Source organism: Vipera ursinii (assembly GCF_947247035.1).
Source record: "Vipera ursinii genome assembly, chromosome: 1".
Lineage (NCBI taxonomy): Eukaryota > Metazoa > Chordata > Lepidosauria > Squamata > Viperidae > Vipera > Vipera ursinii.
Window position 1 is genome coordinate 346,111,960 of NC_139512.1, and position 26,082 is coordinate 346,138,041.

At 38.9% G+C, this 26,082-nt stretch overlaps 1 protein-coding gene across 1 annotated transcript in view; it reads left to right on the forward strand.

The window, feature by feature from the left end:
* GALNT17 (polypeptide N-acetylgalactosaminyltransferase 17) overlaps positions 1-26,082 on the forward strand; it is a gene marked incomplete at its 5' end in the record, with an annotated part of 305,373 nt that overhangs the window by 238,896 nt on the left and 40,395 nt on the right. The window lies entirely within an intron of this gene.

Consider the following 26,082-nt stretch of genomic DNA (forward strand, 5'->3'; position numbering starts at 1 on the left):
GTTCAGAGCCTTGAGACTGTGAAAATTACATCATGGAACATTTCTGGTTTTGTCCTTCATTAGAGAAAGATGGTTGCACAATATAGGCTCTCTCCAAGGCCCATTTATAAGTACAGAAATTTGCACAGTGGCGAAAAAAATGATATAGTAAATGAAGCTGATAAGAAGACTCATACCTGATAATCAGAAGTAGAAGGCATTCTTACTCGGGATGTACCACTTTGCAAGATAAGAAAAACAGAAATAATTCCTCGCAATCAAAATAATTAGTTCTGATCCTGTCACCCAGAATGTCCTGCTTGTCCAAACCATCCCTGACTGATCATATCTTGCTCACCATTCCCCTTTCTTCTTTCCTTTCTTAAATTCTAGGGTTTAAATGCCACCTTCAGTGTCCTTTTGTTAAAGCAGAGGGACTGGCTAATGGGTTGAAGTTGCCCTTTCTCTCAAAGCAGGGTGCAAACACAGCACCTATTAAAAATTAAGTAGGCTTTCAGGAACCTAGATTTGAATCTGCTTGTTGTTATACACTGCTAATTCCAAGCAGAAATTAAAGTGCAATCTGCATGCAGATATATGGGGTGGAGGGAGATGTAATTCGAACCCTCTAATTGAATCCTTTCTTGCTACAAGCATTTCCATTCTCTTGAAAATTGAAGGTCTGTTTCTACTGCTTGAGAAAGCCCTCTGGCTAGATATTTGTAGTGTCGTTTGGATTTACAGTGGCCACGTGTTCTATTTCACCCAAAGGACTCCACTATTTAAAGTAACTAGTTTCTAACTGCATCCTTGTGTGTGTGTGTGTGTTTTCTGAGGTTTTCACTGGTGTTTGTATGTAGATCTTTGGTCATTTGGGTTTTTCCCCACATAATTGGACACAAAATTGATTTTTAAAAAACAGGAACTATCGCCAAAATTGAACACTTTAACAACAGAATAATCAGAGAAGCCATGAGATAGAAAAACGTCCCCACAGCATGAATAAACGAGATACCTCTCGCCTACCAGCCATTTGGAAACCTGCCTTGATTGACAGACGAGTCCCACCCATTCAAAACACATCCCCACCCAATCAGAACACAGCCCCCATTCAAAACACACTCCCACCCAATCAGAACACAGCTAAGTCCCCACCAAATCAGAGCACACCTCCACCCCATCAGAACACAGCCAAGCCTTCACCCACAGAACACACCCCCTCTGGCAGTTTAAAAAAAGAAAAAAAACAGCCACTATCACACACTTCTCCCAGAAGAAGGAAGCTGAAGTCACCAGCCTGAGGATGACAGATGAGATTTCATCGAAACGTTGCCTTGATACCTCCAATTTTACGTGGGGAAAAACCCGAATGACCAAAGATCTACATATATGTGTGTGTGTGTGTGTGTGTGTGTGTGTGTAATTGCAATTTATCATCTAAGATGCTTTCTTACAAACAATTCAAATTGTTGTAAAGTGACGCAGGTTACAATCTAATGGATGCGTGCCCTGTGGACTTTGTGGCGGCCTTTGAATCAGCTATCCAACAAGTGAATATTAATGAAGAGACCAAGGGCTCTATCAGGCACTGCATCACAAGCCTACTTATGACTCATAGATGCTGCCAAACATTATCAGTTACTGAAAAAGAAGCCCTAAAGCAATTACAGGATGACACATCCATCATCATCCTCCCAGCTGACAAAGGCAGAGCAACAGTCATAATGGACCGACCTGATTATATCCACAAAGCCCGCACACTGCTCAATGACACCAGCGCCTACCGGACTATCAGAAAAGACCCTAGGACAACCCTCAGGAACCAAATTTCCAAGGTATTAGAGAGATTAAAACAACAAGGGAAAATAGGGGAGGAGGCTTTAAGAACTATGCGCCCCAAAGACGTGCCTACTGCCAGATTTTATGGACTCCCCAAGATCCATAAGGAAGGAGCTCCCCTAAGACCCATTGTGTCATTTAGGGGAACTCCAACCTCGGGGCTGGCCAAATGGCTATATGGCAGGTTAAGATATCTAGTAATGAACAATGACACCACTGTGAACTCCTCTAGTGAATTTTTAGAGAAAATTAGATCCGTCAGCATAGAGGATGGGGAGATCATGGTTTCCTATGATGTCACCTCCCTATTCACCTCAATTCCACAAGATTTAGCACTTGCTGTAATTGGGGACCGCTTGCAACAGCAGGGAGCGGGGCAGCATCAAGATTCACTTAGCAACAAAGATTTGCTTCAGCTCTTGTCCCTGTGCCTGAAAACATTTTTTACATTACAAGGCACCATTTATGAACAGGTGAAGGGGTGTGTGTGTGTGTGTCTGTTTTGTGTGTGTGTGTGTGTATAGATTCATATATTCAATTTGATGGAAGGACAATAGGTTTGCCATTTTTCCCTCCCCCAAAAGAGAAGAGAATGCGGTGGAAATTCTGATCCGCAGAGTGTTTATGCTGTGTTGCACTTACCTCGTTACAAAATGGTTAGAGGGTATAGAGAGGTGAATGCCATGTCTTTCATTTTACAAGCATTTCTCCAGCAGTTTCCATCCCTCCGGCTTCTACACTTCAAGGAGAGTCAGCAGGAGGGACAGTGTCTTGTTGCAGTTGTGTACTTAGAGAAATTTGGGCAGCCAGGTCGCCTTCAATAATAAACTATATTATAAGGCACCACTATGACAAATAGGAAAGAAACTAATAAAGAAGAGAAAAAGAAGTTGCTTTGGCAGGGCAAGCAACTTTAGAGAAATTGGAAGTTCAGAGAAGAGCAACTAAGATGATTAAAAACCTGGAGACTAAAACATATGAAGAACAGTTGCAGAAAATAGGTGTAGTTAGTCTAGAGCAGACATGTCAAACACAAGGCCCGGGGGCCGGATCCGGCCCGCGAAGTGGTTTCATGTGGCCCACGAAGCCATCCTGGAAACAGTGTGGGAACGGCCCCCACTGCCTTGGCCCTGGCCCAGAGACCCTCCTTCTGCCAGAGACCCTCAGATCTGTCCCACTCCTGCCCAGGCCCCCACAGGCACCCTTGATGCGAACAATGTAGAGCTGGCCACGCCCACCCAGTAGGCCATACACACTCTAGCCACACCCACCCAGTAGGCCACGCCCACCCAGGTCACACCCACCCGGCCCCCTGAGGGCAACCACAATGCTGATGCGGCCCTCAATGAAATTGAGTTTGACACCCCTGGTCTAGAGAAAAGAAGAACTAGGGGTGACATGATAGCAGTATTCCAGTATTTGAAGGGCTGTCACAAAGAAGAGGGGGTCAACTTATTTTCCAAAGCAGCTGAAGGCAGGACAAGAAACAATTGATGAAATGAATAGAGGAGAGAAGCAACCTGGAATTAAGGGGGAACTTCCTAACAGTGAGAACAATTAACCAGTGGAACTGCTTGCCTTCAAAAGTTGTGGGTGCTTCACACTGGAGGCTTTTAAGAAGAGACTGGACAGCCACTTGTCTGAAATGGTATAGGGTCTCTGCTTCAGCAAGGGGTTGGACTAGAAGACCTTCTGTTAGGCATATGGTTATAGCCTACCTGGTTGGGTTGGAAATATATAAGCCATGATATTATAACCTTAAGGTGCTAATTGGCCAATGGGTGTGTACGTTTTTCCAACGGCCATAACAGGGAGCTAGGAACGTGGCTTCTCTCTCTCTCTTTGCTCTCATTGTTTTTGCTTTTTGGTTTACTACTGTATTAAACCTTAGGAACTGTGTAGTTGACCTTCAGACCGGTAAGAAGACATTGTATTTTGGATACTCCCTGAACTGTTGCTGTTGCTTATCTGTTGTTATTCGTGTATGACCTGGACTGTTTATTCGGATTGTGTTTTTGTTTTTACACCTAATAGTAAAGTATTTTTCTTTTTATCACAACTCAGTGTATCTGTGTGGTTACTGTGTGACTCTTACTATTCTCAGTACGCTTTTGCCTGTGTAGGTTCCTATCACCTTCAATGTTTCTTCCAGTTCTATTCTGATTGATTGAAGTTATTATTATTTATTTAGTGTATGGCAGTGTTACAATAGCCAGGAGACTACAATGCTAGTACAGAGTAGCATTTTGACTGCCTAAGACTGCTAGCCCATTTGGTTCACACTTGCATGCTTTGTAAGGTGCACCACAGAGGGCAAGCTAGCTAGATATTGGCATGGAATTAAGGGATGGAAGTTGTGGTGGGATTCAAATATGTGAACAACCAGTTCTCTGTGTGGATGCCGCTTCCGGAAGTCCATTCTGCGCCTAGGTAACAAAAGATTAGCTACCGGTTCTGCCAAAGTGGTGCGAACTGGCTGAATCCCACCACTGGATGGAAATGATACAATACAGGCAGTCCTCAACTTATGACTGATCTCTTAGTGACAGTTCAAAGTTACCACAGACCATCCAAAAAATACTTATGACCCATTTCCAACATTCCAACTGTTACCCCTCCCCCTCCCCCACTGTCATGTGACTGCATTTTGGACACTAGGCAACTGGTCTACATTTACAACTGTTTGCAGTGTCCTGTCACCACAATTTACAACAATTTTGCAGAAAACTGGTGCTTATTTCTGGTTTTCGAAAAAGAGCGCCCCATAGCAAAGAATTGGCTCACTTAGCAACTGCTGGAAAAAAAGGTCCTAAAAATAGTTCCAGTTACATGGCGAGCCATTTTACGACTATCACCAGTTATAATCATAATGGACAGGCACCATTACTGTCATAAATTGAGGACTACCTGTGATGGCTCCTTCTGATAAAGCTTGATTATTTCATGGACATAGAGTTTTTTTGGCACACTGTCCAATGCTTTCTTCAGGAATACTTTTCAACTTCCAGATCCGGCCTATAGCCCTGATATTGCCTGATAACAATTTCCTCTTTGAAAGCATACTCAGAAATACAATCTTTTTTAAGGTTAGGATTAAACGTCTGCAATTCCTGCCATGCAGGGCAGTCTCCAATCTTCTGTTTTCCTTGTAGACCAAAATGATCTTAAGGTGATCCAGCAGTTTTTGTGAAGCTAATTTTCTGAAACTGAAAGTGCTTCACAGCATTCTAGACAGGATCAACATGTTAATTTTTGGATCTGGAATGGTCAGATTAATGAGTCCTGGAGGAAAATGGAATGTTCCAGAACATCCTAGAGCTTTCCACAACATTCTGTGGAACAGCAGGTTTTATACATAACTTCTTAGGATCATACTTAGCCAGTTTATATTGGTCCCTATTGAATGCCCACTTGAAAAAATGGAAGGGCCCAAAACAATTGAAAAAATGATTTATTTTAAACTAATTAAATTAATGAACATTTTAAATACCTGCTTCTGTGGTATCTAATGATTTCTCCATTCTTGGCTGTTATAAACAGCTGGTGAAAATGTTTGGAAGCATCTTGAGGGCCTATGAAAAGACTTTGAGGATTATGAAAGTGGGAGAAAGGTAAAGAACTATCAAAATATGAAACAGTAGCTTTCAGATCAGAGTTGTGTCAAAACTCATGAACACATTTTCTTTTAATATCCTCACTTTTGCGTGAAAGGAAAGAAAGTTCAATTTCTTTCCCAGAGAAGAAAACACAGGTGAAAATCAAATGCCACAGGGGTGATGTTGTTGCAATCTATTTGGTTACGAGGCAGCATAAAAGTGTCTTGTCTTTCACTGCAGAGTCAAAAGCAATAAAAATCAGTGGTTGTGAGTAGACAGCCAGAGTGGCGTAGTGGTAAAAAGTGCTAGACTAAGACTGGGGACTGTGTGGTTCTAGTTATAGAAGCTCTCTGGATGACTTTTAACCAGTCAGTTTCTCTCAGCCTAACCTACCCCGGAGGGATGTTGTTTTGAGAGAGGATAATTGAAGAAAAGAACACTACAAACATCTTTTCTATTGCAATCATTAAGTAAATTTGCTCATTGTCGGATGCCAGCATCGTGATCGTGTGATTGTAGTATTCTGCAACCATCATAAATGCGAGTCAATTGCCAAGTGTCCAAATCATAATCACATGAACAAAAGGCAGGAGATAAATAATCTTCTCTGCAGTAGCCCTCAACCTCCCATACCCATGCCCATGATGAGGGAATAATTCTCCTTCTCCTTCTCCTTTTTTTCTTTCCTCCTCCTCCTCCTCCTCCTCCTCCTCCTCCTCCTCCTCCTCCTCCTCCTCCTCCTCCTCCTCCTCCTCCTCCTCCTCCTCCTCCTCCTCCCCAGAAGTCATTTTTGTGTCTACCAAGATAAACAAAGCAATAAAGCAAGGGATTTATTTCAAAAACCCCTCAGGTCACTTCAAATATTTCCATCTGTTGCAACCCAACACCAGCTCAGAATGTGTAAAGCTGTTTCAAACTTAGGAAAAAGAAGTTTTGTTTTTTTTTTGTTGGTCTCTTTGTGTTATCATTCCAGGGACATTATACTGCAGTGCTAATCAGTCCATCGAGGCAAGGAGTCACCTCCACATCTTTGTGTTTTCTTGTATATCAGAACCTGTTCTTGCCCTTGATGTGCAAATCAGTTAGACAATAGGCTAGACAAATATGGCAGATCTGTTCCAAGATTAGCCCCTGAAACTAGGGAGAGAAAGTAATTGAAATGCCTGTCCTTCTCAGACACAATTTCTATTTGTTTACTCCAGTGCCCTGCGATTTAACAGTCGCTTCACAACTGTGGTCTTTGCAGTGTCTCCTATATTCAACAGGCACTCCTTTGGATTTCTCTCTTTATTTTGCTCATACTGAATGGATGATTAGGAGAAAAATGCTTCTGCATATTGCAGCCCTGGAATAAGTGTGGCAGAAAATAAGATATCTTTCTTGCTGTCTGCAAGAGACATCTGGTATAATTAACAAGCCACAGCGAATATGCTAAAAATATTTTGACAAGTTGATTTTTGGAAAACATGCTGTAATACATAAACACATACACATTTCTGGGTGTGTTGTTTTCCCCCTTTTATTTTTTTAAAAAAGCCCTGTATCACCTCAGTGTACTGGTGAGAAGAAACCCCAACTAAATTATTGCAATTTAGACATTCAGCCTACTTACAAGGCAGAAGGCTGTAGTGTAGATAGTCTTGATGATCTAAAGAGGATCAGATACAGTTGTGGGATTCAGCCAGTTCGCACCACTTCCACTGAACCGGTAGCTAATTTTTTGTTGCCCAGGGCCCAGGATGGACTTCCGGAAGCAGAATCCACACAGAGAACCGGTTGTTCACATATTTGAATCCCACCACTGATCAGATATGGTTAGGACTTGGATGGGAAGTAAATCATCATCTTGATCCCCTTGCAAAGAAAACCACAATGAGTTGACTATGAAGTTATGAGATTTTTTTCCAACTCGAGCATTTTTTATCTTTACTGATAGATGGTTAAATTGTTCAGTCTGCATTTACTACAAACTAGTGCTTTGCCTTTCTCTTTCAGAAACAATGACAGGTAGTCCTCAGCTTACAACCATTCATTTAGTGACTGTTCAAAGTTATAACGGCACTGTAAAAAAATGACTTGTGACCATTTTTCATACTAATGATTGTTACAGCATCCCCCTGGTCACATGATCAAAATTTATAAGGTAAAGGTTCCCCCGCACATGCGTGCTAGTCATTTCCAACTCTAGGGGCCGGTGCTCATCTCCGTTTCAAAGCCAAAAAGCCAGCGCTTGTCCGAGGACATCTCCATGGTCATGTGGCCGGCATGACTAGACGCCAAAGGCACACGGAACGCTGTTACCTTCCCACCATAGTGGTCCCTATTTTTCTACTTGCATTTTTACGTGCTTTCGAACTGCTAGGTTGGCAGAAGCTGGGACGAGTAACAGGCGCACACTCTGCTACGTGGCACTCGGGATTCGATCCGCCAAACTGCCGACCTTCCGATCAACAAGCTAACAATTGTTACAGCATCCCCCTGGTCACATGATCAAAATTTATAGGTTGTCTTTTTCTAGTCCTCAACTTACAACCATTCATTTAGTGACTGTTGGAAGTTACAAGTGACTTATGACCATTTTTCACACTTATGACCATTACCACATCCCCAAGGTCACATAATCAAAATAAAGACACTTGGCAACTGACTCATATTTATGATGGTTGCAGTGTTCTGTGGTCAAGTGATCACCTTTTGTGACCTTTTGACAAGCAAAGTCAATGGGCAAGTCAGAGGTACTTAACAACTGTGCTACTAACTTAACAACTGCAGTGATTCACTTAACAACTGTGGCAAGAAAAGTCATTAAATGTGGAAAAATTCACTTAACAACTGTCTCGTTTAGCAGAAGAAACTTTGGGCTCAATTGTGGTCATAAGTGGAGGACTACCTGTACTTTCCTCTTGTGATGGACATTCTTCTGGTGGATTAAGAAGACTGTCATAGATTCATTCATTGATTCATTTCATTTATATCTCATCGCTATCCAAAGAAATTTACAATGGATCTCATAAAACTAGTAGTCCTCTATCTATGACCATTCAACTAACAATGGTTCAAAGTTACAATGGTGCCGACTTATGACCTGACCTTGAAATTCCATCATTGTACCAGCCCTGTGATCATGTGATCACAATTTGGGAACTTGGTAGCTGGCTCGCATTTACAAAGGTTGCAGGGTCCTGTGGTCACATGATTGTGATTTGTGATCTTACAAACCAAATCCAACAAGCAAGTACAGATTAGGTGAAGCCTGGCTCAAAAACAGTCATCGTGAGACCTTGGAGTCCTAGTGGACAATCACCTAAACATGAGTCAGCCGTGTGTGGGAGCAGCTAAAAAAGCTAATACAATCCTTGGTTGTATAAACAGAGGTGTAGAATCAAAATCACGTGAAGTATTAGTACTGCTTTATAAAGACTTAGTAAGGCTACATCTGGAATATTACATCCAGTTTTGGTCACCCACCACATTACAGAAAAGATGTTGAGACTTGGGAAAAGCTACAAAGAAGAGCAACTCAAATGATTAAAGGCCTGGAGATTAAAACATATGAAGAACGGTTGCAGGATTTGGGTATGGCCAGCTTAGAGAAAAGAAGGACTAGCAGGGACATGATAGCAGTATTCCAATATTTGAGAGGCACAAAGAAGAGGAGGTCAACTTGTTTTCCAAAACACCAGAAGGCAAGACAAGAAACAATGGGACTTCCAGTTTGTCACACAGCTGCTATGGATGGCTGGGAGACTTGCTCTCTCTCCCCTGTCTAATTTCACATTGCTGGGGGACCCTGAAAAGGGCCAAAAGTCACCCCAAAGAGGTGACCAGCAAGGAGGGCTGCTCGCTGGATTGTGGGAGAGCCACAACTCTCCCGTTAGACCTGGTGATTCCTTCAAACTGGCGGATGAAAGGACCAGCCATTATGGCTTGTCCCTAGGTTGCCGAAGTCACATTTTCCACCATGCAAAGATTTTTTTTGAAAGATTTTTTATTTCCTATTTTTCATTGTCTACTTCTGTTGAAAATCTGGATTCTTTCTTATGAAGAAAAAAAAGAAAAGCTGAAAAGATTAAGACAGCTTTGGGACTCAAAGGGAAACTTTAAAAGGGGCCTGGCTGACTGCCCAGGGAAATAGATAAGATACATAACCTTGAGAACTTTGAAAGAACAGCTGTGAAAGGCTCTGTGTTCCCTATCTGGAAAAAAAAAATCTCTCTTTTGCATTTTCTAAGTATAAAGCCTTTAGCTTAAAATACCAATATGGAAGAAGACCAGGAACAAAATTTATTTATGGATGAAGATCAACAAACTCTCACTATGTTGAAAACACTAATCCAAATTCTTACCACAACCAATGTAATACTAAGAGACTATGTGAAGGAACAAGAAGACAGCCCAGATATGAAAGCCCAAACTTTGACCACAACTAAAGAATCATCCATACAAAATACAACAGAAAAAATGAAACATTCAGGTACGATGATAGAAGAATCTAGTATTAAACAAATATTGATATTTGAAAAGACATTGACAACTTGGAAAAAGGAAAAGGTTTCTTATACAACTCAGAAGGAACTAGAGGATCTAGAAAAATAACAGTTGGATGAGAAGACAAACAATTCAGAACAACTACATCAATATGGAAGAATAAAGAGACGACCCACTAGACATACAAGTCCTCTCAAACAAATGGCGATTGGATGGTTTTGCCAATATCAATTAATATACATGATATTACAAGGAGATTGGTTCGATGACCCAAAAACAAGGACATGGAAGATGATTTGGCAAAGGAAAAAAGCCAGAGTAAGACTCAAGAAGAATGGAATTGAAATCTTATTGAAATCTGGAACAGAATGTACTTAAATAGATAAGATGTGTGTGTTGAACACAAGACATTGTTATGAACTGAGATAAATAAATTTTGGTCATTAAAATATTAATAGCTAATTTGAATATTTATTTGTGCATAAAGGTCATGTAAAGGTGAATAATGTAGACAAGCTAAAAACCTATTGTTGAAACTAATAAATAGGTCTATATGGAATGTTAAAAACAAAAATTATCAGTTTAAGCAAGAGATAGCAGATACAAAGAGGAAGAGAGGAAGTATTAAATATTGAAATAAAAAGAAATTTTGATTAGTACTTAAAAAAACAACTGAAAATTAGCAAAAAGGAAGGATATCATATTGTATCCTTAATTTGTTGACAGAGAGGGTAAGAAGTAAACGGGATGTGTATTTTGAATATTAGATTTTGTCAGGAATGGTGACAGATGAATTGGGAGTATACTAAAAATCTTGGGAATGATAAATATCAAACGTTAAATCTAAATGTTAGTGGAAATTAAAATTGAAAAATCTATCAGGTCATTGATTGTCTAAAAGACTGTATGTTAAAACAATTAGAATATGTGTAAACTAAAAACTATGGATATATGTAAGAAAGTTATTTCCTATGTGATTGATAGGATAAAACTTGTCTTTAAATCTACAAATAGACAGTATATATGAAGGGAAATAGAGGGAATGTATATGGTAGCAATTTGAAATCTGTACTAATGATATTTGTATGTAATTGAATTACTACTACCCAGACACCACGTTGCTTTTCAAATATGTGAATGTAATATTAGAAAATCAATAAAATTTGTAAAAAAAGTAAGAAAGAAAGAAAGAAACAATGGATGGAAACTAATCAAGGAGAGAAGCAACCTGGACTTAAGGAGAAATTTCCTGAGAACAATTAACCAGTGGAATAGCTTGCCTTCAGACATTGTGGGTGCTTCATCGCTGGAGGTTTTTAAGAAGAGACTGGACAGCCACTTGTCTGAAATGGAATACGGTCTTTTTGCTTGAACAGGGGGTCAGATTAGAAGACCTCCAAGATCCCTTCCAGCTCCAATCTGATTGATTTGGTAACTGATGATTCAGTGTGTTGCTTTGGCTATATATCACTTGCCATTTGAAGAACTGAATTCTCTGTTGGTATACATGATAGGAAAGGCAGCTGAAAATGAAATGCTATGATACCCCCATCATTCTGATCTGGATGGGGTTTCAAGGAAATTATGCTTTATACATAATACATCCAAGCATTATGAACTGGATAAATTTGCATTCCAAAGCAGATAACTAGATATTTCAACCACATTTTTAGACGAGAATTTCAAAAGCAAAAAATTGCTTTGCCTTATTTAGGAAAACAGAATGCCTGGAACAACGTTTCATAATGAATGTGAAAAAGTGTCTCAGATGTGCTACTGCTTTTGTTTGTTTTTTCCCTAAAAATTAGAAAAATAATATGGGAGCATAATTTAATTAAATGTGCATAACAGAAATGAGGATTGTGGCAACCAGACTCATCTATCTGAACCATGACAGATTGTTTAACTCATTCAGATTATATTTAAAATTATTTTCACATTCTCACACAGATTTGTTCCATTCTTTTTCCTCTATCCCCTTTTTTGGAAAGTGGATCAAAATCTACATATTAGTTTGGCTTCCGGTTTGCAATCACGGCACCGGCAGACATGCAGTGAGAGCGTTCTCTCTGCCACCCGGTTTTCCTTTGTTGGAAGACCCTGAAAAGGGTCAAAAGTTGCTTTTGAGGGGCAACAACATTGAGGAGGACCTCTGACTGATCACAAAGGGGCGGCAGCCCCTCCGTTTGATCTCGAGCAGCTCCTTTGGACCAATGAAGAAAAGATCAGCTATCAACGGGGCCAATTACTAAGCCGTACCAGCCAAAAGATAAAAGCACCACCAAGCATGATGAAAGCAACATGGAGGAATTGGGTGAGTCCTTACCTTACCTTTCTTTTATCCCCAACTACTTTCCTGTGGGAGCGTTTTGAAAATTTCTTTCACCCCTTTGGAATGGCAGTGTTTGCCTACTTGGGGAATTAAAGCTTCGAAAAGAAAAGAAAAGAATAACTAAACTAAATAACTAAATAATTGGACTTGCACCTTTTGGATATTTGGAGTCCCAAAAAGTTCCTATTCCTATGGGGACCTATTACCTTATCTATTTGTTAAGCTGGAAAAAATAAATTAAACTGGATAAAAGCCTAACTTGAGTTTGGAAAAAGACTTTACATGCTATCGGGGACATCTTATGGTGAAGCCTGGTATAGCAAGTGAACTTTTTTTGACTGTGAAACCTGCTTACAGCCTAGATTTGTCCTTGGTACTATCTAAAAAAGATAACCTGAAACAGCTGGGTGGTGAAAACAACTTCTAGGAATAGTGGAGGTGGACAGTCACTGACCTCTAACAAAAGTAAAGCTAAAGATTCCCTCACACATGTGTGCTATTCGTTTCCAACTCTAGGGGCCGCTGCTCATCTCCATTTCAAAGCTGAAGAGCTAGAGCTTGTCCGAGGACATCTCCATGGTCACGTGGCCGGCATGACTAGATGCCAAAGGCGCACGGAACGCTGTTACCTTCCCACCGTAGTGGTCCCTATTTTTCTACTTGCATTTTTATGTGCTTTTGAACTGCTAGGTTGGCAGAAGCTGGGATGAGTAACAGGTGCTCACTCTGTTACAAGGCACTTGGGATTTGACCCAACAAACTGCCGACCATCTGATTGACAAGCTCAGCATCCTAACCCACTGAGCCACCCCATCCCTCTAACAAAAATAGGTAAAGGTAAAGGTTCCCCCGCACATGCGTGCTAGTCATTTCCAACTCTAGGGGCCAGTGCTCATCTCCGTTTCAAAGCCGAAGAGCCAGTGTTTGTCCGAGGACGTCTCCGTGGTCATGTGGCCGGCATGACTGGACACCAAAGGTGCATGGAACGCTGTTACCTTCCCACCGCAGTGGTCCCTATTTTTCTACTTGCATTTTTACATGCTTTCGAACTGCTAGGTTGGCAGAAGCTGGGATGAGTAACAGGCGCTCACTCTGTTACGCGGCACTTGGGATTCGACCCGCCAAACTGCCGACCTTCAGATCGACAAGCTCAGCGTCCTAACCCACTGAGCCACCGCGTCCCTATCTAACAAAAATAGCCTACACTAAAGGACTATCTGTAAAGACCTTAGAAATGGAAGAACACTACCCACAACTTAACTATAAGGTTATACTTGAAAAGATCCTTGAAGCTACTGAGCTAATGAATTCCAGACTGAAAGACAAAGGTGCCAGCCTAAATTTACAAAATGAAGCTCTGATTTCAACTGATGAACCTACAATCCAAAAAGCAACAGAAGAGAAAGAAAATAATATCAAGACAGAGGACTTTAAAGAACAACAAGTACAATCCAGTAAGAATTTTGATAGCCAAACCTTGATTTACAAACCTTGATCTACAATTCAAAAAGCAACAGAATCTGAAGAAAGCAACAGTAAAATGGAGGGTGCTAAAGATCAACAAATACAGCATATTGAGAATGTAGACAACCAAACAACAATCACAACATTGGACATGTCTTCTTACCCAAGCCAGATGAAACCAGACGAAGAAGAAAACCAGACTGAACTGATGACAAATATACTAAATCAAACATGGAGATTTGAACTATTAGGACAACAATTTAATGATTACAAAAGGGCCAGTTCCTTTGAAAAATTGACAACTGGTTGGTCTCCCTTGATTCAAATAACATGTGTAGGAATGAAGGGAGATCCACTTGAGGGCCTGGCACAAAAAGAAAGCCAGAGTTAGACTCAAAAATGGGATTTTTTTTTATTCATAACGAAAGAACGCAAAACTTCACTTAATGGGCTAAGGGGAGACTTTAAAAGATATTAATTGATTTAATATTTAGGACTTAGATTTACAAGGAAAATGAAAATTAGCTATTGGAATATAGTTTTGAATTATGGATTGAGACAATAAATGATACTTTATTAATAAGTGATGAGGTACTAGGATGAGAAATAGAATATATCTGTGAAATAAAACAAGAATGTATTTAAGTAAGCAATATGTGTATTATAGATATGACAGCTATTACGTAATGAAATAAGGGAAATTTCGGCTACCTGAAATCTAATTATTATGGACTTTAAAGGCCAAATTGAACACCGTAATTGAAATTAGGAGAATTTTTTAAAAAGAACATGGATATATATAAGTAAAAATATATTGATGAATGTTTTAACTGATTGTATTATAATTAGAAATGTACTAACTTGAATGTGATATAGTAATTAAGGTAAATAGGAAACTTTTGATGATGTAACCTGAGACATGTACAAAAGATCTTGTTATTAGACTATTGATTACCCAATCATCACGCTGCTTCTTAAATATTTGGAAGAAAAACTGGAAAATTAATAAAACTTGGTTTTTTAAAATCTACATATAAGTTTTTACACTTTCTTTTTTTAAATTGTGCCATCTTATTTTCCCATAGTCATCTCTCTCTCTCTCTCTCTCTGTCTGTCTCTCTCTCTCTCTCTCTCTCTCTCTCTCTTCTCTCTCTCTCTCTCTCTCTCTCTCTCTGTCTGTCTCTCTCTTTCTCTCTCTGTCTCTCTCTCTCTTTGTATATATTTTATTGGTATTTTTTAACATAACATAATTCATTCATTAATTTGTAAACAGTACTGTATGTTGTCTGGGTAACTTTTATAAGACAATCTTTAACAAATTGATTTTTATAATCTATATTCCATATGTTAATTTCAGTTGATTTCCCCTTTCCCCAAAGCATCTTGCAAAACATTAGATTAAAACAATCCTCATTATTTTAATAAACAACAATTAAGTATATAGTTTTTCCAATAATCCTTATCATAGTTGCCTTATCATAAATCCTGTTACCGTGCTTATTTCAGCTTATTTCTCCCCCCAAATTCTAAATATTCTTACTAGTGACAATTTTCTCAACAATTAACTATATTTACATTGGTGTATTTAATTCTATTTTTTCCATATAAGACCTTTCATACTTTTATATTTCTTAATCAATAAGTAAAAAAGTAGAAAGAGAAAAGAAAAGAGGAGAGAGACAAAAAAGAGGAAAAAAAGAAGAAAGAAAAAAGAAAAAATAGACAAAAGCACTGAGTTACAAAAAATAACATATGACTGAAGATATGTATCCCTCCTAATTTAATATATATTTATCCCCTCAATTTCTTATTATTTTTGACTATAGCTGAGAATGTATTTAATCTATTTAAACTTTAAGCATTCCGTTCAGTAAATCTAACCATCTAATCCTTTAACTCTCATTCAAAACACATTTTTATGCTTTTCTTATTGTCACATTTAAATAACTAAAACTTTTGCTTTGTTTAAATATTTCAACTTTTTTTTACAGAAAGGAAAAAGAAAAAAGCATATTGTATTAATTATATATATATAATCATCCCTCGACTAATATATTCCAAAGTTTTTCCATTTTTAGCCATATTCAAACAAATGTTTCTTTTTTTAAGTATTTTTAAGTATTCTCTCTGATAAGTTCCATCATCTATTTTCTTGATTTCCATTTCAATCTTTTTTCTCTGGCCATTGCCTTTCTTAATCAGTATGTTTTGCTGCATCATTCGTTTCCCTGTAAAGTATTTTTTTCTCATTCTTTTCCTTATCTTCAAAGATGCTTGGACTTGTTGAAATATTTCCTATTTGAATTAAATCATATTTTTTTTTATTTTATACAGTTCCATCTTTAAGTCTTTATCCTCAGAATTATATTCAGTCATCTCTACTGTATTTTCCTGGGAAATTTCTTGGAGTGAAATTAAGTTGAAGATAAGTTGATTCATACTCTCAAGGTTGTTCTGTATTTCTTTGTGGTTTAAAATCATTGTCCTTTGAAATTATTGCCGCTTATCATGTTTCCTTTTGTAAAGTATTCATTGCTTCAGATTTGTTGCTCTCACTTTGTTTACACAGCTGCATTTTTTTAAAGTACTTGGAGGGTCAGAGAAAAGAAATCCTCACCCACCAGTAGGTGTCAGCGTTTGCTCATTTTTCAGGTCTTTTTAGTCTTTTTTTTCTCTCTCTAAAGGGTAAGTTTCGCAGCTTCCGGTAACCAAAAGGAGGAGTAGAATCCCCCTCCTTTTTTTTGGAGATCTCTTATTTTTGGAACTTTCTTCTTCAGGAAAATAGGTAAGATAGAGAAAATCAATGTTGTTACCCAGATTCAAGCATGCTGTTCAAAATCTGCTTAGTTTAAAATCTTATGACTTCCGTTGTTTTCAGCTGTGACTGGAAATGGAGTTAGCCAGTTTTTTCTTCTATTTGTTTCTGGGAGGCTTCTCCTGGACCGTTCGGGGAGACCACCATCTCTCCTAAGTCCCTGAGATTTCCTTCCTTCATTCCACCCCTTCAGGGTGGGTTCTGGCCCCTGTACGCTCTGCTGTCTCTTATCTGACATTCCCTAGGGAGAATGACAGAGTTGAAAGGGATTTATTTATTTATTTTATTTATTTTAATTCCATTTATATCCCGCCCTTCTCCGAAGACTCAGGGCGGCTTACAAACTTAGCAGTAGCCTTCATTCTATGTATATGCCTGCTTATTAGAGATATTGGAGATCTTCTAGTCCAATCCCTTGCTCAGAAAGGAAACCCTACACCATTTCAGACAAATGGTTTTCCAATCTCTTCTTAAAAACCTCCAGTGTTGGAGCACCCACAACTTCTAGAGGCAAGTCATTCCACTGATTAATTGTTCTAATTGTCAGGGAATTTCTCCTGAGTTCTAGGTTGTTGTAGACCTCCTTAGTTCTAGGCAGTATCTCTTTGCCCTGTCTGTCAGGTCTTTCTCATGTACCATTACAGTAACCATGTTCAATACAAATTCCTGATCAGCTGGTTCTTCCTTAAAATCTGAAAATGATAAAGAACTTACCTGAGTACAATTTTCCCACAGTCTCCTACAGTATATATGTTGAGAAATTAGGGAGGGTGTCTTTTGAGCCTCTTGCCCCACCCACTATCCAACTGTGGGCTATGCTATCTCTTATCTGACCATTCCCCAGGCAGCATCTCTTTGCCCCATCTCCAAGGTCTTTACCATTACATCACGTATGCCATGTCTCTCTGTGTGTGCCCATTTTGACTGAGAAGTAAAAAAAAATTGTGATCAAACTCATTCTGTATTCATTTCCTTTCTTGCCACAGTTTGTTAAATGAATCACTGCAGTTGTTAAGTTAATAGCATGGTTGTTAAATGAATTTGATTTTCCTATTGACTTGCTTGGTGAGAAGGTTGCAAAAGGGGATCACATGTCACCGGGACACTCAAACTGTTATAAATGTGAGTCAGTTGGCAAGAAATTTAGTTTTGATAATGTGATAACATGACCACGGGGATGTTGCAACAGTCATACAGTAAGTGTGAAAAATGTTCATAAGTCACTTTTTTCAGTGCGGTTGCAAGTTCGAACGGTCACCAAATGAAGCATTGTAAGTCTAGTTCTATCTCTAGATTGCTGTGTTAATCAGCTACAGAAAATTCCAGGGTTGCAACTGTTTACTCAGCATAGGATTTCAGTGCTATGGTTGCCTCCTTCTCTTCTTTCTTTCTATCTATCACCTTCTGCAATGGGATGTGGAAATGACCTTGGGGGACAGGAAGAAGAGCTGCACAGTAGATAGAAAAGGTCAGATAAATATGCAAAATGACTGGGGGTTTGGCAAATGTCTTAGAATGCACTGTCTCAAGTTTTTTGGATCATAGAGGCAAGAGGGGAGAGGTGTACTTTCAGACTTCTGTGGTTCAGTTAATGTAAACTTACAATTAAATTACAGCTAGTATATCCGGGTGTGCTTCTTGTCTGGATTATTTCAAGACGTGCCTATAACTTCACTCTTTTAATTTTCTTCCATCTGTTATTTGGAAGAAGGGAAATGCAAAATGGAAAACACAGAAAGGGGGAGGGGTATACATTTCATTTTCAGCGCATTAAGAAGGATTCAGACAAACAAGAACAGTTTTAGAGAAAGACAGAAAGAGAATCAAGATATTGGGGCAAGCAGTTAGGTTTAACCTTGAGCAGACTGGAGGGCATATAACAGCACTCTTTGAACAGGATCCAATCTGAGTCAGTCACAGGGGATCAGAGCTTTCGGATTTGTGCTGGAGCCCATCCTCAGGGAACTTCTCTCTATCAGAGTTTGTGCTTTAGGCTATTCTCTGTGTGGTATTTATATGGTGCCTGTTGTGTGTGGCTTTTTAGATGTTCTTTTGCTCAACCTGCTACAGTTTCTCTGCATCCTTTTTCAAATATCATGACCAGAACTAGGATCAGAACCAAACAGGTAGTCCTTGACTTCTTGACTTACAACCTTTCATCTAGTGACCATTTGAAGTTACAACGGCACTGAAAAAGTGACTTATGATTGTTTTGCACACTTAGGATTGTTGCAGCATTTCCCCCATAGTCACGTGATCAAAATTCGAATGCTTGACAACTTATGATGATTGTTGTTTCCCAGGTCATGTGATCACTGCTGACAAGCAAAGTCAATGGGGAAGCCAGATTTACTTTACAACCATGTTATTAACAACTGCAGTGATTGACTGAACAATTGCGGCAAGAAGGGTCATAAAATGGGGCAATAGTCGCTCAACAACTGTCTTGCATTGGTTTCAATTGTAGTCGTAATTCGAGGATTACCTATATTGCTTCCTGGGAGCTGAAAACTAGACTTCTGTCCATCCAACCAAAAAGTACAGTTGCTTCATTTGCAATTACCTCATTAGTTACTAGTCCGCGGCCTTTTTCTCAAACCCCATTTACTAACCCATCTGATGTCTGTGCATTTCACTTTTCTTCTGTCAGTGAAGAACTTTGCACCTCCTTCTGTAAAAATGTCCTTCTGTTCTTCCTCCTCATTTCTGTATTCTATCTGGGTCATTTGCAATGTTATTTCTGTCTTGGGTGGTGTGAGCTGTTCCTCCCAATTTTATATCATCTGCAGGTCTGTTAAGTATTCACTCCATCTTTGACATATCCATTTGCCTGCTCACACTGATGGGGTTATCCATTATCTCTGACACTCTTCCCCCCCTCCCTATTCTGCATCCCCCCCCTCCTCTGTCCTTTCCATTTCTTAAACTGACTTCCATCTTCTCTTCTGATGCTGATGCTTTTCTGTCTGGTGATGCTGGCAGGCAGGAGAATTTGCTTTTCTAAGAGGTCTCAATAGATTATTTGCACACAAACACAAAAACTTTTCAAATTAGGCCAATGGTTGTAGGCCCTCGTGGTAGCTGACAGAAGGGACAAATCATCACCTGCATGAAAGGTTTGGTGAGAATTTAGAGCTTGTGCTTCATGACAAGAAATTATCCTTTTGAGCGTGGAAGAAGATGAAATTCTCATTTAAGGAGCTGCAAAAAATAGTCTCTCGTTTCTGTGCTTATTCCTCCCCAGCTCTATCTATTTCTTCAATTTAGGGTGCTATAAAATTAATTAGCTAACTAATTAACAACAATAACAAAAGCCTTCCAAGGTCTTAGTTCCTATTCTTAGGATTTTCTAGGAGAAAATGTGTTTGTGCAGAAGGGTGGTGGGTAGGAAATAGATCTCTCTTTTTTTTCCAAGGACAGACCATTTTGTAATATTCTTAGTGATAAAAAGGAGAGTAGAATGTAGATGTCATCCTTTAACATTGTGGTTAGAGTAACCTGTCCTAATGAATTAAATCTATACCCAGCTTTATCCCGACCACATTAGCCACTACATAAATGGCCATAGGCTAGAAAGATGGGAGATACAATTCACTGTTATTGTAGACAGGGTGGAATTTTTAATATTTGAAGATACATATTTAATATCATCTTTCTCAAAATCTTACTTTCTTGGAGATTTGTATGTAGACTTACTTTGCTCCTACAGCTGGATTGGGGTAGAAAGTCTCAAAAAAATTCTTTTTGGTTATTTTTATTTATGAAGATAAGATAAGATAAGATAAGATAAGATAAGATAAGATAAGATAAGATAAGATGATAAGATAAGATAAGATGATAAGATAACATTTATTGTCATTTTTTTTTACTGTGGGCACAACGGCACACATCAAAAATGAAATTTAGTTGCCCGCTCTCAAAGTGGAACACATACATGACACACACCTAAACCGTACTGTATACATATATGTATAAACCCACACCCCTACATATACATAACAAATAAATATTAAATACTGTCCATCTTGAAAACTGGCATTTACAGTATTTCTGGTTTTCAGCAAAAACACTCCACAGCAAACGGGTTTGCTTAATGACTGAAGATTCGTTTAACAGCCATTGGAAGCATCAGGCAGGAAGGTGGGGCAGGGAGTGGTGAGGATGGCAGAAAAGATTATTGCCAGTTCCCTCCCTTCTATACAGGACATATAAGGGTTGCTTGAGCAGTGTCCACAGGATTGTCTGGGACGCTACACACCCACTTCATGTCCTGTTTTCCTTGTTACCTTCTGGGTGGAGGCTTCATGATATCCGAAGCAGAACATCCAGATTCAGTTGCAGTTTTGTTCCATACAGTGATAACCTTGTGAACTCTCAAGCTTCCTCTTTCCGCTATATATTTAAGATAGGCAGTGATTAATATTTATATGTATGTGTATGTAAGGGTATAGGCATATACATATGTTGTATATAGTATGATTATATGTGTGTTATGTATTTGTACACTTTTGAGAGCAGGCAACAGAATTTCATTTTTAATGTATGCCAGTGTGCCCACAGTAAAAAAAAATGACAGTAAAGATTATCTTATTCATGAATCGCTTAACATCTGCCACAAAAAATAGTAAAATCCTGATTTATGACCATCACAATTTATGACTGAAGTGGACAAGCTCCATTATGTTCATAAGTCAAGGAGTACCTGTACACCATGGGTGTCAAACTGCCAGCCCGCGGGCCGGTTGCATCATGCAGAGGCTGCGCCCACTCCAGCTCCGGCAATGCAAAAATAGTCACAGTATGTTATGACACGTCTCGTGACATGGCAAGTTTGACACCTGTGTTGTACACCATCACATGTATAGGTCTGATGTGAACAATTGAACTTTATTGAACCCTCAGTTCCTCCTCCTCCTCCTCCTCCTCCTCCTCCTCCTCCTCCTCCTCCTCCCCTTTATAACATTCATGTTATCTGTCCAGTCACGTCTGTATTTGATTTCATGCATATCTGAGGCCATGTAATTGTCAAAGTCAGCTTGGCTGTATTTGTTCTTGCTTGGTCTTATCTTCCCTCAACACACCTTGAGGCCAAGTCCTTTGGGATCCAAAGGTGAGTTCTTTATTCCTGCTTTGTAGATAAAGGAATGACATTATTTCTTAGGAAGGAATGGGATAAAACACGGGCTTGGATGCAGTGTGTAATCCTGAAAATCCTCCCCCCACCTCAAGATACACAGCTTCCAAATGCAACACCGCACATCTGTAAGAAAACTAAGTTCAGAAGCTTTCTTGTCAGCCCCTTCTACTTTCTCCTGGAGCTTCTTCTAAGATAGGAAGTTGCAAGGCAGTTGTACAGCTTTGCTCTATTATTGCAGTTCAACTCTTTAAAAAACTTCAAGAGGAGAGACAGCACTATAAGAGCCCTATGTCCATACCTGGTAGCAAGAGAGATGGAAAGAAGTGGGGGAGAGTGTGGAGAGAAATGAACGTTAGGAAGAGAAAATTGGTAGGGGAGATAAATTGGAGGGGTGAAATAGCCAGTGTGAGTTTTTGTGTAAGTGTTAGGCCCCAAATTAATTATGATTCTTCCAAGCTAAGTTCTTTATTGTTTCACACCGGCTGTCTTTGCCCACTTTCTCTCACACATAATATCTAGGCTGAGTTGCCTCTTATTTCTCTGGAATGCAGCCCCTCCCTCCTGCGAATCCACCTCCTTACTATATTCCATAACCATATACAGATAGTCCTCAACCTATGACCACAATTGAGCCCAAAATTTCTGTTACTAAGTTATGTTACCCCATTTTATGACTTTTCTTGCCACAGTTGTTGAGTTAATCATTGCAGGTGTTAAGTTAGTAAGTTAGGGATCTGGCTTCCCCATTGACTTTGCCTGTCAGAAGGGCTCAAAAGATGATGACGTTACCCTGGGACATTACAACTGTTATAAGTATGAACCAATTGTCAAACATCTGAATTTTGATCATGGGAGCATGGAGATGCTACAATGGTCATAAGTGTGAAAAGCAGTCATGTCACTTTTTTCAGTGCCGTCGTAACTTTGAATGGCCACTAAATGAACTGTGGTAAGTCGAGGACCACCTACATATGCACATGTGTATACATGGATCCTCTTCAGAATATTTTGCTCAAACCCCCTCCATTCTGACCATATCACAGAACACAGTTTTATTTCCACGTTGTTACAAGCAAACCTTTCATAATACTGCAAATCACACTTACATGGACAAAAATAATGGTGTTGTTGTGTCTTGGGATATTCTAGGTGAGGAAAAATGATGATTTTCCCCTGTTGTGTCTAGAGATGTGTCTAGAGGTGTAGAGATTGGAGAGGTGTAAATCAGGGGTCTGGCTGAAGAATTCTGGGAGTTAAAGTCAACAAGTCTTAAAGTTGCAAGGTTGAGGACCCCTGGTGTAAATGATCCACAATTCCATTGGTGCTTCAGTTTGAAAAGTCACATCAGTCCAGTTGGAATTTTGCTTTTGATTCAGACAATCCAGTTCAGATTTACGAGTCAGTTCCAAGAGTTCTGTTCTGACTGGGGTATGTAGTTTTTCAATTCAATCTGGAGTTGTCTGATTCAATTTAATTTTTCAACTCAGTCTAGAACTTTGATTTGGACCAGATTATTACATGGACTGAATCACTTTCTAACAGAAGTTCTGAAATGAATATTGGCCCAGCTATAGTGGAGCAGCTTGTCACCTCTATTGGGCAAATCAGTAAAGGGATCAAAGCTACTTGAAGGTGTGACGTTCAGTGATTACTTCTGAAGGTTCAGAGATAAGCATCTAGGAGGCTAAAGGATTTGAGATCAATCAAAGAAAGAATGGTAGAAATTTGTGGCTGTTTTTCTATGCTTGAGAAGATGAGATTAAGGGATGCTATAAGAACTGTCTTAAAACATCTGAAGGGCTGTCAGCTCAAAGAAAGGGCAGATTTATTTTCTATTGTTCATTTGTTCAGAATTAAAGGATGGGCACCACAGGGGAACAGATTTGGGGTAACATCAAGCAAAGTTCTATAATGACAGCAGCTGTTCAGCAGTGGGACAATGCATTTTCTTTTGGATGAGGGTTAATAGAGCCACATGGTGCCTGATTTGATTTCCAAAAGGGCAATTTAGAGCATAAAACCTGTGATGGAATATATGGCTGAAGAAGGTGATAAGGGAAATGTCAGCAATGGCACTGCATATTCCCAGGGAAGAGGTGGCACAGTCCTGAACTGGATGGGGAAGGGAGGAAAAATTATCCAGGGTAGCCAAACTCTAGAATTTCCCAGGATATATCTGTTAGATGAATGTCAAGCATGGGAAAATCAGACGTCCAGGCAGTTCAAATAAATGTAAAGGTTTAGTGCAAACCTATGCACTCCACAAGAATCTGAACTATTAACAGTCAAATCAAATTGTAGGTAGGTAACAGTCAATGGAATTCAAAGTGCCTGGACTTAGATCTCTTGTGGGCACAAAGGGACTACTAGGTGTGAGCAGATTCTTTGTAACTGGACTCAGTTGGATTTCACTGGAGACTGGGGCCTGACACACCTGTTGGCAACACCTTAGAGCACTCATGCCCTTTTCTATTTGTTCATGAATCTGAAGAATTGTACAGCCCTAGAATTTAAGCAGGGGTACATCTTACTTTGTAAGTCCCTCATTGAACAGGAGGTCTGACTGGGTCTCAGGAATGCCATGTTAGCTTTTGTGCATTCTGATCATGTAGTACTGAGATTGATTTCTTCTCTTTTTTCATCCCCTCTGGGTAAGTAACTAAACAAGGTACTTGGTGTTGCAATGAAAACATGGCACTTTATATACTTGCTTAAGAGGTCTCAGTGCAAGTAGAAAAAGAGAATCCCTTTTGGTGATGAATGGCAAAGTGATCTATTGTGATCACAGGAGACATTACAGACGAAAGGAAGCTGGATGCTGGATCCAGGCTGCTAAAATTTCTCTCAGGACCAAGGAGAGCTCCTGAGATCTCCCAAATGTACACAAGACAACTTCTTTCTTTCTTTCTTTCTTTCTTTCTTTCTTTCTTTCTTTCTTTCTTTCTTTCTTTCTTTCTTTCTTTCTTTCTTTCTTTCTTTCTTTTTGTGAGCAGACAGCAGAAACTGATGTTTTTGAGTTCACTTGCAATCAGCTGGGAGTTGTGAGATTTCATCGTGCTCAGAGTTGTTAACAGCCTTTTTATGGACTCAAGATTCGACCATACTTCATCTTTTTAATCCCTTTGGGTTTTATTTATAATACTGTACTTATTTGTTAAAGATTGAGAAACATTCATAATCACAAGTTTGGCATTATTTGGTTGAGGTCTTCAATCCATTTAGAAAGAAAGTAACTAAATCTGTTAGTAGGGATTTTTTAAAAAAAATATTCAGCAAGAATAGCATTGATTTTAGAAAGTTTTAAAAAGACTAAGGGTTAGTTGGATTTGAATTAATGAAGGCCTTTGATGTTAATTAAAAGGATGGTTTCTTGTGGGAAAATTTGTTTTGTTCATATTTAAGCTAAAAAGATGACTTTGAAGGTTCAATACTTGAGGGCACCAGATGGCATCCCTAAAAGAATTGTTTGCTATTTAGGTATAAGAGGTTTTCAAGTTATTTAACTCTATAATGAAACTAAAATGTGCTATTGAAAAGGAAGAAGCCTTGTTGAATAAAACTGAAGTGATTTTAAGGAGGATTTAAGAATTACTGTATAACCCACAAGAAAGAGATGGGAATAATGGATCTACAAATGTAATTTGCTGGTTATTTAAAAGCACAGAAGGGATTTGCTGGAGTTAATATATTGGGACTACAGAAGGACTTTGACAAATATGATAAGGATTTTGAAAGAAGAGATAAAGAAACTATGAGAAGCAGATGTTAGAACTTATTTTGTGGGACTTAAAGATCAGTGGGAAAAGAGGACAAATACTACACTGATTTATTTGATCATGGCTAAAATAATGGGCTGTTATATCTGGTGATGTCTTTTTTACTGAGATTGGATAATGATCGTTATTTATAGTAATGTTTACTTGGGGGTATTGGATATAATTTGTAATACTTATGTTGTTTTTTTCAGATAAATAATGGGTTGCTATTTCTGGTGATATTTAATGGTTTCTTTTGATTGGGAATGGATAATGAATTGGGCTGTGATTATTTAAAGAGGGGGGTTAGGGGGATTTATTTTAGTGGGAATGGAGATATAAATACTTAAGGTGTTATTTTTGATAACCTTTACTGGGCTTTTGCTGATAAATAAGAAGACATGAAGATTTAGAGATGGGCTTATAGAAAATTGGCTGAGCTACGGAATGCAGAAATGTTTGATTGTATTTTAAGAGATGTGATAATTTATGATGTGTATAATACTTGCTGGGGTGAGGGAGAAATTTCTTTTTTCTATTTTTTCTTAGATTTTATTTTTAATTTCACCCTTATTATTTTCATAACTATTTCAAAGTGGCAAACATACCCAATACTCCTTCCTCCTCCTATTTCCCCCACAATAACAACCCAGTGAAGTGAGCTGGGGAGAGAGAGA